A 12,640-nucleotide genomic window follows, 5' to 3' on the forward strand; every position below is an offset into this window, starting at 1 on the left:
GGGTGGGATCCCGGAACGCGTCCCTCTCCTCACCCTCAGTGAAGCAAGTCTTTTCTGAGCCTCAGGGGCAGGCACCTGGCTGGATGGGTCCAGACATACCTTGCGAGCTGGGTCCACTCGCCGGGAGATCGGCGCAGGCACCTGCCTCCTAAAGGCGCGGGGTTCTGCGCTCCCTGCCGCTTTTGCGGCGCTGTCACTCTTCAGACCGGCGCTGACAGCGAAGGCGGCGGCAACTGCAGCTCGGCGGGCAGCCCAGGCTCCTTCAGGTCTGTCCCTCCCGTCTCTGAAGCGCCTCTAGCTCCGGGTTCGCAACGCGAGGCGGGCGCGCAGCTGTTCTCCGCTCGCATTGGACCAGAGGGAGCAGATGTTACCCGGTTGCTAGGAGCGTTGCTAGGAGGCGATGACGCCCCTCCACAGCTCTGGAGCAACTTTCCCCGAGGTCGGGTGCCCCGGCGGGGGCTGCCGGGAGCAAGGTTTGAGAGCAGAAATGAGGAGAGGCAGCCAACAAAGAGCCCCAAACAGGGGTGCGGGGGTCCCGTGCTCGCCTAAGTCGGGTCCTGGGAGCGAGGTGGGGAGCTGCGGGGGCCCGAGCGCCCCGGCTCTGTGCACGGGGCTTCCGGGCCTGCTCCCGCGGGCCTGCGCGGGGGATGGGGCAGGGTAACTCGCCGCGGGCCCTAGCTGGGAGTACCTTGGGAAATCGAGTATGGGGACCGGAATGGAGCTGCCTTTTCAGCGGCTGAGTAAGCAGCAGGATTTGGTCAGTCCTTTTGGACACGGAGCCCCGCTGGGATGCTCGACGCCTTGGGGCAGGACCCTGGCCAGGGGCAGCTGGAGCAGGGCGCGTGTGACCCGAGGTGAGGCGTGTGGGATGAACATAGGATCCTGTGCCTTCTGAGGCTCTCCTTCCCAGCGTTTTTTTGTGTGTGTGTGTCTGCAAGTTTGAGCAATTGATAGATTTTGAAGAGGGAAAACTAATCCACGGGTATCAGACCAGAGCCTACTTCATTTTAGCACTGTCGTGGCTGCCTACTGGTGTGGTGCCAAAGGTCTGAGAAAAATGACCCTTCGATCTAAACTAGTTCCTTTATGGAGTTAGAAAGTCTTCGTTTTCAGGCGAATGAAACCTCAGGCTAATATGGAAACTTCTTTAAAATAAAAATATACAAAAGAAGAGGTACTTTTCACAAAGGAGATTAGAGAAGTATCCTTATGTCAGTCATTTACTGTTTAGTATAAATTTATTCAAAAGATTGTGTAGTCTCTGATATTTCACTCAAGTTATGCTTTTATTTTTATCATTACTTTTTGTCGTTGTTCTTCAATGAGGTTGTTATTCTTGGGTCGGGAGGAGGATGAGATCATGGATGTGGGCAAATTTGGGTAGCCAGTGAGCCAGACCAAAGAAGGGGAAGATAACAGACCTAGAAGAAAAATTTTGCCCAAAGCTATCCTCAGAGAGGGAACCTCACTGAAGAAGGATATGCACCATTCCCCTGGATCCCTGTAGGGCCAGGCCAGAACCTGGAAGGAAGAAAGCACCACTGGGAATCAATTAAAAAGAACAGTTGCTGTCTTTGGAGCCTGGGCAGGGCTGTGGTGCAGTGTCACGTTGACTCCTGCAGGGGCAGGCATTCTGCAAACCCGGAGGAGCTACACAAAGTGGCCCCACGCATCTCAGGGTTCCTGCTCCCCCGGGACCCAGTACCAACTTAACACCTACAACAGAACAGAATTAACAGTTTGTTAGCCTGGAGATTTAAAAAGCTGATAGCATCGTCCTAATAATGACCTTGATTATAGGAATCCTTTCACGATATATACAAATATCAACGACTACACTTACACTTGAAATGTCTTAAACTTTTGTCAATTATACTTCAATAAAGCTGAAAAAAAAGAGCCAATAATTTAAAATCTGTCTGGAAGAAGTAATAATAAGTCAAAATAGGTTGAAGATCTGATGATCAAATTTTAGCTGCAAGGTATGAAAGGGGGGCTTTGGGACTGGTAGACCTCACATCCAGGAGATGGCCAAGGCAGATTTATACCACTGCTACTTCTTATTCACTGTCGGGGATGAAACGAAGGGATATTATCAGTCAGCCGTGCCATGATGGCTAGCTCATCTCAGGAGGATCTCCCCTTTGCTCTGCAAGGTCCAGGCATGCCAGGTTTTCTTAGGTTCCTCAAACGGCAAGGGCTGTCATTCATCTCAGGTATTTTGCACATGCTGTATCTTCCTCCTCAACCTGCCTCCCTTTCACCTGGTTTACTCCTACTCAGCCTTCAAGTCTCAGCTTAAATACCACTTCTTAGTGTCTTTCCCTTACCGCCTCCCACTGACTAGATTAGCCTCCTAATTACATTCCCAAATCATCCTACTCGTCCCGTTTCACAATAGTCACCACCTCAGCTTTTAAGCTCCTCCCACCTTGCTAACCTCGCTCCCCAGCATCTAGCAGACAGTGCCTGGAGCGTCACACGTAATCATGAGCACATGGGAATGAATACAGCAATTCTGCCTGGCTCCAGGTCCCTGTATTCACTTCATCTATGTAGCTGTCAGTTAGTGAACTTACACAAGCCATGGATGCTAGTTGCTTTTAGTTGAGTGGAGGGAAAAAAGCTATTACACAGAAAATTGTTTTCTTCCCTTAATGAGACATTGTGCTGATACAGCAACTTCTTTTCCTTATCACAGTATCTTACAAAGGTCACTTTAAAGGCATTGGGAAATAACCTAAAAGTCCTTTATATATTTTCCTAATTCTCTTCTCTCTGTGTCCTCCAAAACAGATGTGAATCCACTGAGCTGAACTGCTTCATCTCTCCTTAAACCACTCTTGTACCTCAGGTGAGAAGCAGCTTCCATCACTACATGCTTGTCTCTATGGAGAAAAGAGGAACAGCTGTCTAACTTGACCAATATGGACAGCACGTCTTGAATGCTTTAGCAGAATAGGCCAGGGCATCTTATTTTCTGTTGTTAATATAACTCACCAAAAATTGTCAAATCCCCTCTTCATCTGGGACCACCTCAAGCCAAGCAACAGATGTTGGAAGACATGAAGGAAAGGTCAAGGTAATCTCAAGATAACATAGTTGCTTGGTGGCAAAGCTGGAAATAGAACACAAAGATAAGAGTTTAATCTTTACTGAACTATTAATGTGGGCAGATGTAATTTTTTTAAATCTTCAGTTCTCCTGGCAAGAGATCAGAGAAAATCTTCCACCAAACAATTTTGGATTTTAAAATTAAATATTAAAATACCATACAATCCACCTTAGAATTCATCTAAATTAGTCTTCTCACCACTGAATCTTGTCCCTCCTCAAGAAGACCACAGATGTAATACTAATCCTGTCTCCTACTCTTTATCTGCTGAAAAGAATGAGATGTTTTACTATGTAGCGGCATGCACATTAAAGTTAATCGGAGCTCTAAACTGTTACCCAATATTCCTCCTGAGCCATATCTCTGAATTTCCCTGGAGAAATCCTACAGAAACTGTAAAGAGACTATGATATTTTTTAAGATATATAATGTGATTTGATTCATCAATAAAATGTTACTCGAGATGGTTAAGATTTTTAGAAACATTACTACAAAAGACTTGAGGAACCACACTTGTAGATAGCTGTCGCAATCATTTTAACATTTAAGGATGGGTAAGTCTCTGTTGAAGAAATGTCAAAAGGTAGCAATCACTGTCAAATTTTTGGTTCTGCAGATAATTTACTCTAAAAATCTGTTCCCCTGAAGTAGTCTGCTTTTGCTCACAATTATATATTATTCACTTTGATGTTTTTAACATGTCACATATGTATGTAGTGCACACACAAACATGTCGAAATGCTCAACTATACTCAGGTTTATCAGCTCAAACTCTACCCTCTGGCTTTGGAAATGTGAGCTCAAATTATCTTTATTTGCAAAAGCCCCTGCACCCCAGTGTTAAAAATGCTCTAAGATAACCAGTGTGAACAAGTAGAATTTCTTAATCAGCCCATGATGTTCCAGTGCCACTATGGGTTAGAAAGAACTTCAGCAACAAACGAGCTTGCAGTTAGTAAGCTTTCCTTAAATCCTCACCACCACAGCAACCTTTGAAGTAAGATATTTTAAAAAGAAGGAAAAAATGTGTGGTAGATACTATCTAGAAGATTCTCACCGAACTGATATTCCCTTGTACACACAAACTACAATCCCTAGTCGTCTTCTTAAATACGGTGGATCCATGTGACTAATTCTGACCAATGGTGTCTAGAGAAAATGGAGATTATCACATCTCAGCCTGGCCCCTTAAATGTACATTTTATTCTCAGGCCTTTTCTTCTTCCTCCATTTGCGTGGCCATATATTCCTTCAAAAGCCTTGAGGAGACTAAGATGGCCATCAATCCCTGAGATGCTTCTATGAAAGCAAGCTGCATGGGCACAAACATTTTAGTAAGAATTAAGTCTTTCTTAATGGTAACTTGCTGACATTTGGGATTATTATAACAGGTAGCATAAATTACTTCAACTAATACAGTATGCAAAAAGGTAAAAATAGATTTTCCTGGAACACCTATAGAATTTTTTTTTTGTCTGTTTTGGGGATGTCAGCCCTGGTTTGACTACTATGGAGGTGTCTGATTATAATGACCTTGCTTCCCCTGCTTTTAGCTTGCTGTATCTGAGTCTTGGAAATTTATTAGAATCGAGTATACATAAAGGGGAGAGGACTCTGAACAAGAGCCTGTATGATGAGTGATTACCTACACTTTTGTACAAGGATACCTATGTTTCGTCTTCTCAGAATCCTCTCCAGATGCAGTTTATTTCAGGTGATCTTTACATTTATATAGCCCCTTACCCAATATTCTTAAATTCAACACTTTAAACTAGCAACCAAGTTGATATACATTTATTTGTATATGTGTTCCACATAAAAATCTATAGCACCCTAAAGCCAAAATAAATCATATGGGTCATAAATACAGTGCTTATAGTTCTAATATATATGTCTGCAGTTGGTATGGTTTTGGAGTTAATGGTTTTTGTGTATACTAAAATAAGTAATATCATTCAAGCCCATAAAATTTGCATGTTGATGGTGCAAAACTGTTATCTTTTTTTAACATAAAAAATTTTCACACATATAAGCCATCTGCTTAAACTTTATTGATAAAACCAGTAGCAGCAGTTTTACAAAACTGGAATGATTTTCAGTTTTGAATGATCATGAGTTCAGCTGCAGCAGACATTTTGTACAAACTGAAGCTAATGCTTCTTCAATGTTTCTGTTTTAAACAAAAAGCAATTCAAATTTATACTCATGCATTTAAATATCTAATACAGAATAGTTTTTAGGCTGCATAAAATATGCTTTCAACATCACTGTGAGACTGAACATCTGCCTTAAGCATTATTTGCACAAGAAAAACAGTATAATTCTTCTAATCACAGACTTATTCATCATCACAGGTAAACAATTTTATATTTTCTAATGTATTTTGAAAGGGTGTTTCTAACACAAGTGTATTAATATTAAGTATTTCACTGGGTTGCCCAGTTAAAACACAAGATATAATAGTGTAACAGTAATGCATTAAACCATTATTATAAAATTTTGAACATTATAAAAAGTGGAAAGTTATTCTTGTTTTTAACAATTAAAAAATTTTTCAAAATTTTTCCTATACACTAATTATTCTCTGATGGGTGTAATTTCATAAATGGGTGGGTCATTATACTCTATAGCTGTTTATTCTGATAACAGGTAGAAAAACATTCATGCTTCTTAATAGGAGACACAGTAAGTCAGTAAGTCGTACTATGAGAAACACAAAGATACATACATACGATGTTCTGAAGGTATTCAAATGTTTCTAAAATGAGAGTTCAATCCTTTGGAGGAGAAAATATTTTTGTTTCTCTCTTGAATCTCTGGACCACCCAGGGACTGATTCTCTGATGGTCAACTGTAGAAGAAAAAATATGACAGCAGCCAGCTCTGAAAATGTCCATGAAGGTGTGGGGCAGCCCCTGACCTTACAAAAATAAAGCCTGGCCTTAAACAATCAAATAGATTTTAGGCTGCTTTTGCTGAGGAATACCTTCTAGTCACTTCAAAATCTAAAGGAAGACCAGATTTAATATTAAACCAGGTTATGCTAAACTGTCCTCCCTCCTAGTGAAATCCATAAAACTACTTATCATTATTCATAACCACCAAAAACTTAGGATAGTTAGTACATATAAGTAGCTCTTTAAAGTAAACGTGGGATGAAAAAGATACAGGCTTACAATATAATACATCTCCAGCATCCAGATATAAGTAGAACAGAAATACAAAGTACATTACCTGCTAAGAACAGTGTGTTCCACATAAGGTAAAATCTCCCCCAAATAGTTGCACATGCTCAAAATGAATGAATCATTCACATTTACATTTTTTTCATGCAATTTCTTCAAGGACACACATCAAAAATTGAGATATAAAGGAAAACCAATAAAATATTTTAAAACAACAGAGTTGCACACAGTATGCATATGGTGAAACATAAATGTGTGAATGGGAACAACAGTTTCAGACACCATATGAAGACAAAAAAAAATTCAAGCAAGAGTCAGATTTAGCTTGCACTGTGAACACAAAATATTGCTGCGAAATCTTGGATGTACATTGAAAATATTTTTTTTTAATCTTTACTTTTTCTGGAAGATAAATGGTATTCGAGAAGAAAATTATTATGTGGGTGAGGAAAGTCACTTGGGAGGAGAGGGATGGATAAGCCTGATTCTTCAAAAGAAAAATAATAATGTAGATTGAAGGACAATTTTTGGTGGGAGAAGCATCTTTCCAAATACTGTATTCAAATCCTATTTTGTGAAAAAAACCTATTCAATTTAATACCTTCCTGTACTCAAAATTAAATTGTTCTAAAGAAGAAAGGTCTGTGTTCAACTCAAAGATTGGCAAGCCTGCTGAAAAGATGGATTTACAATTTGTTCTGTGGCCAGGATGTCTGAACAAAAGACTTAGAACCTACACTATTTTTATCTTCTCAGAGGCAGAATGGCTGGAGACCATTCCAACTGTAATTTTTCATCAAATCATTGATATTCTGCGAATATAGCTCAGTGATTGACAGATATCTAAACGTCTCAATTACTTTGGTATATTGACATGAAGAATTGATTTGACCTTAAAAAAAATAAAGTATCTCTCGGCCTTCAAAACCTTTTAATTCTGAGAAGTGTTTTTCCATCTATTACTTTGTCATGCCTATAGCCCTAGTACACAGTGGGGACTCAGAGTGTTTGTTATATTAATGAAGGAATAAATGAATCTTATTCCAACAACAATCTGGTGAAAGTTAGTAAAATGAGTATAGTAATACTCACAGAGGCAAAGTGGAAGGCTTGGAGAACTTGTGACATGACACTCATTTTAGAGCTTGTTAGAAGAAGACTTGGTACTAGAGAACAGTCCTTATTAATTTTAATCTAATCCAATATTCTTTCCACAGCCACACCATCTCTGCACTAACGCCCAGTTCCACAAGTCACTGCAGCTACAAAGCATAAAGGCAGTCAGTATACATTTAATAATGTCAAAATATTTAGCAGATACTGTCAGTCAGGCCTCCTCAGGCACCCAGTGTGATTATCAGTGTCATCAGTCCAACGTCCACTCCTTGTTCATTCAGCCTATGCAGTATCACGGGTCAGCCCTCCACTCAGGATTCAGAGCTCCTGTGTGATCCAGATGCTCACATACCACGCTTAGCTCATTTGTACAATTGGCTATGACAAGGTACAGTTAGAAAGCTTCCTTTCTTTTGGCAGCAGTGGTAAATTTAAAGTCATATAAACTAGTAACAGACGGTGGTTTTCTATTATGAATCAGTAATAATGAAATTAGCACTTTTTATCAATGTGTATTTAAATCATTGCTCAATGATTTAAAGCAACAACAGAAAACACTAGAGGAGAAAAAGGCTTAGATAGGTTAACATAAATTATTAAGTTATGTGATATTTTTCACAAACCTTCTCCTCAAAAGTAAAACAAGTCCAATAGCATACAGGTATAATTGATTCCAGAATGGAAGTTGCTACATTTGATGGGTTATATGAACTAATCCATCTATTTTTCTTGAGAGAGGGCACAGTAATAAGATGTACTAACAATTAGAACTAGAAATAAAAGTAAATAGATAATAAACAAACTGGCATATCCAGACAATGGGATATTATTATTTGGCACTAAGAACAAGTGAACTATTAAGCCACGGAAAGATAGGGAGGAAACTTAAATGCATATCACTTATGTGAAGGAAGCCAATCTGAAGAGACTACGTACTGTATGATTCCAACTATATGATATTCTGGAAAAGGCAAAACTATGGAGACAGTAAAAAGATCATGGTTGCCAGGGGTTAGCAGGGAGGGATGAACAGAGAGAACACAGATGAGTTTTAGGGTGGTGAGGGACACCCAAAGCGAACCCTAGTGTAAGCTATGAACTTTGGTGATCCTAATGCATCAGTGTAGGTGCATCCATAGTAACAGTGCATCCACCCTGGTGGGGATTTTAGTAGTGAGGGAGGTTGCACAAGTGTCGGGTGAGGGAGTATATGGGGACTCTCTGTATTTCCATTCAGTTTTGCTGTGAACCTAAAATTCCTCAAAAATGTAAAGTTTGTTGATTATAAAAAGTAGATAGCTCACAGAAACCATCATGCTTTTTCCTGAAAATAGAGATCAAATCCTGTTGCAACAAACATCACAGAAATGCCTCAACCAAAAAAAAAGCAATACTAATGTCTTATTCACAAATTTAAAATGATAAAATCTGCAATAAAATTAAATTCAAAAATTCTGGAAGACTTTGTATTTCATAATAATTAAATCTGTAGCTGCATTGGTAAGGTGGAATAATAAAAGACAGAATTATAATTTGGTGTGGTTGTGAATTAACAAAGAAACTCAAGAGAGACATGTGGACCCTAGAATGTGAATACACTATATAGAATGATGGAAATGAAAATACTGTTTTTTTAGTGTACATGTTTCTCATAAACAAGAGTTTTTATTAGCAGCCTTTTGATATCTTTCCCAAATATCAAGGTCTTCATCAAATGAGAGATGTGAACTTACCATTTTGGGCTATCAACTGGGAAACATTACAAATTGTCAAGAGAATTTTCAGGTCATTAGAGATTCTGAACTAACTTACAAGGGTTGAGACATTTTTAGTAGATATTTGAGATATGTTTTTATGATATTAAAAATTATAAGCATTAAATCCATTGAAAAAAACTCCTATTTTGTTTCCTGTTATAAAAATAGAAGGCATTAAGAGTTAGATTCAGACTGATCGAAAATTTTTCCAGTCTAGAAACAATTACTGGTTCATCTGCCAAGGTAGGGACACTTCTAACGTTGACCTTTAACCATTTCAAAGGGATGCTGCAAATGTGTTTAGTGGATTGTAACAAAAGACTCGTTTTAATCAAAAGAAACAAAAGTAAGCAGAGATGTTTGTTTCAAGTGTCACCCCTTTATCTGGGAGTTAATATCTCTGGTTCATGCTTTCAAAAAATAAAAGATAGCAATGCCTTTTAACTATTAAAACACAGAGCTCATAGGAACTGTGTCACTTTCATTTGCACAGACCTAGCATTCCAGGGTCTAACCTACTACCTTGCAAAGGGCATTCATTATTAGAAAAGTAGAGAATACTAAATATCCAACTTCTATTTCATGCTATAACTCCTTTTATTACTGGAATGGAATGCTAGATTTCTTCCTTCAGATACAAGACATATATATATACATTTATTTTGATAGGAAGCATAGATCGGCAAATTGTATTTCTTTCTTAACTAGAGGCAGAGTAATAAATTCCACTTTCCTTAAATCCTCTCTTTCAATGAGGAGGAAAGAAAGCATTACAGAAATACATTAAACCAAAAATTAAAGGATAATAAAAGATCTTACTGTTAACTTAGTTGAAAAAATAGAACATGTAGAAATTAAAATGATTGTCAGCCTCAAACTGTTGCTCATGTGCTATTCTCGAGCCCCTAAGCCAAAGTCTGAGACATAAATGGTTAATATCTTTTGAATGAATGAATTTTAGAAAACAATTTTGAAAAACAAGTAGATACTTTAAGGGGAAAATGAAGTAAACAAAAATAATGCATAACTATGGAAGTACCTGTGGGGAAGTAGCCTTCTCACAATCAAAGTGGAAACGGCAGCATTGTCAAAAAGGCATGAAGTAAAGACTCCCATGGAGACACCTTGAGGTGCTAGGGAGCAATGGAGAGCAGGCAGCACCATTTGGTGGTGGCTTTGTTCTAAGAACATCCACAGGCCCCCCGAGCCTGCCTCTGAGTTTGTTCTGTGTACCTGCAACCTGTTTCACAGGTTCTTCCATGGCTATAAATATTGCTGATCATTGTCTGTGTGTCTAGGGTACTGCTCTGTGACCCAAAGGAAAGAAAAGCAGTCAAAGCACCCTGGGAGAGGAAACTCACAGACCTCTGGGCGTCCTCCCAGTCACCCAAGCAAAACCTGAAGAGGAACTCCCCAGAGAAAACCTTCTCTGATGCAGAGAAAAATCAATGTGGAAAAATGTCCAAAGGGAAAGAAGACAGGCCTGGAGTGTTATGGTTGATTCTGTTTGGAGGTACCATACAAAATATTAGACCTAGAAAGAACTTTATAAAGGCTGTCTTCCTGGGTGCCCTCCTGCTCTCCTTTACAAAGAACCATCACCTCATACAGATGCTTTCTATTTTAAAAGACTTCCAAAGGTGATTCTGCGATATCCCTTGAAGATTCCCCCTCCACTGTGACCAAGGCTCATTCTAATTCCTGGGGCTCCTAGATGCTTAATCCAATATATCCAGTCTATATGTTTCACCTCTTTACAATAACACCCAAGAAGGAGCTACACTTTTTAGGGCACATGTTTAGATCAATTTAACGATTTTATGTTGGCAAGTGTTGTTTTTATTATGATGATTAATTGCTTCAAAGTGTAGTCAGTACTCCAAGAAGATTTTAAGTCCTGTGCTATCCTGGATAGCATGGTGCTAGACATAAGGAAATCTAATGAATGTATTTTTTGAATTAAGGCAAAACAACATTCATATCATTCTCCTTATACCTAAGTTAAATGCTCATGACTTGATTTGGGTGGAAGTTCTGACTCTTTGTCCACATAATCAAAAATGTACAGAGTGCATCATGCCTTTAGTAAGAGCTCTTTATATTCTGGATAACTGAAACTAAAATAACTCCACAGCCTTCTTAGCTCCCACCCAAGCCCTTTAACTTCTCCACATGCTGAATTATTCCCCTCCAAAACCTCCAAGTTGAGTGATTCTTCTCCAACTTCTTCATGTTTCTCCTTAACTGAGAATCCTAAAATTTGAGTTGGCACTTTGGCAATTTGACAACATTGGGAACGTGGGTTCACACTTCCCCATCCCAGAATCATGCTTAGTTTAAAACCACCAATAGTACATGACTGGTTTCATGGCATCTGACTACACTAAACTTGTGCCTAACCATTTCTCCAGATTAAATGCCCACAAAGTTTTTTCTGAATTCTTAGGCAACTCTTCAAATCTTCTCTTTACTCTAGGTTTGAACACTTGAGAACAACTGACCATGCTTTTTATTATATAACAAGTCACTCTTAAAAACCTTTTTTGAAATGGAGTAACTCTGATAGCATTCCTTTCATTAAGAACTCTTACGGGAAACAATGATAAATAATTGGTTCCAAATAGAACTATCCAGTCAAACAGCTAAAAAAAGTTTTGATAGCTGCATCATTAGATCATTTAGAAAACTGTGCCTGTAAGGATATAATATGAACATACAATCAGGCAAAAAAAAGTGTTGCCCATTTTTTAAAGTGTCAGTAAATTGGTAAACTTTTTATTTTTTCATATCAAAGTTGAAATATGTACTCAAGGTATCATCTTTACCAACAAATTTGATGGGGTCAAAGTGTTCTACCCACGTATGAACTATAGAGAGGAGCTAGAGGTGAGGAGAGATTTGTGAAGATGTGCACACACACACACACACACACACGAAAGTTTTGCACCCTCTCCAAACTACGTGGATAAAAGACAAAGATTTGATTATCATACTTCATTTGGGATTTACTAAGACTCAGTTTCCTCCATGTACTAAGCTTATCTTTGTCTAGATTGTCCCATAAGACTCCCTTTCTTTACAAATTCAGACCAGCTTCATGAGTATATCCTTTTTAAAGTATCTGAAAACTGTTTTTCGCTTCTCTCTAACGTTACTAATACTTTTGCTAGAAAGAGTAGTCTTATATGCTTTATTCTTTTTAAGCATGGTTGTAAGGGGGAAATATGGGATGCTTACTATACACTGGCCTCTATGCTGCAATTTTATCCTTTTGAAAAACTTATAAAGTAGGTATCATTTCCATTCTCATTTGAAGAAATAGGGACACAGGCTGGCTAGGTAATTTTCTTAAGGCCCCACAGTTAGCAGCATTCCATCCAAACCCAGGCTAAGACTACAGCCCATGCCAGCTTCAGTGAGTTGTTTTAGACCAGTCTCGTTTCCCTCTCTTTAGGTATTTTCAAAAA

The 12,640-nt window shown here is 38.8% G+C and overlaps 1 protein-coding gene across 1 annotated transcript in view; it reads right to left on the bottom strand.

Annotated features, from left to right (window-relative positions):
* Positions 1-862: 862 nt before the first annotated feature.
* Positions 863-12,640, bottom strand: part of SYT16 (synaptotagmin 16) — a 159,309-nt gene continuing 147,531 nt past the window's right edge. Inside the window, 2 exon segments of the mRNA XM_073241696.1 lie at positions 863-3,118; positions 5,844-5,966. The gene's annotated coding sequence lies outside the window, so the exon portion shown is untranslated.

Source organism: Manis javanica, chromosome 8, assembly GCF_040802235.1.
Source record: "Manis javanica isolate MJ-LG chromosome 8, MJ_LKY, whole genome shotgun sequence".
NCBI lineage: Eukaryota > Metazoa > Chordata > Mammalia > Pholidota > Manidae > Manis > Manis javanica.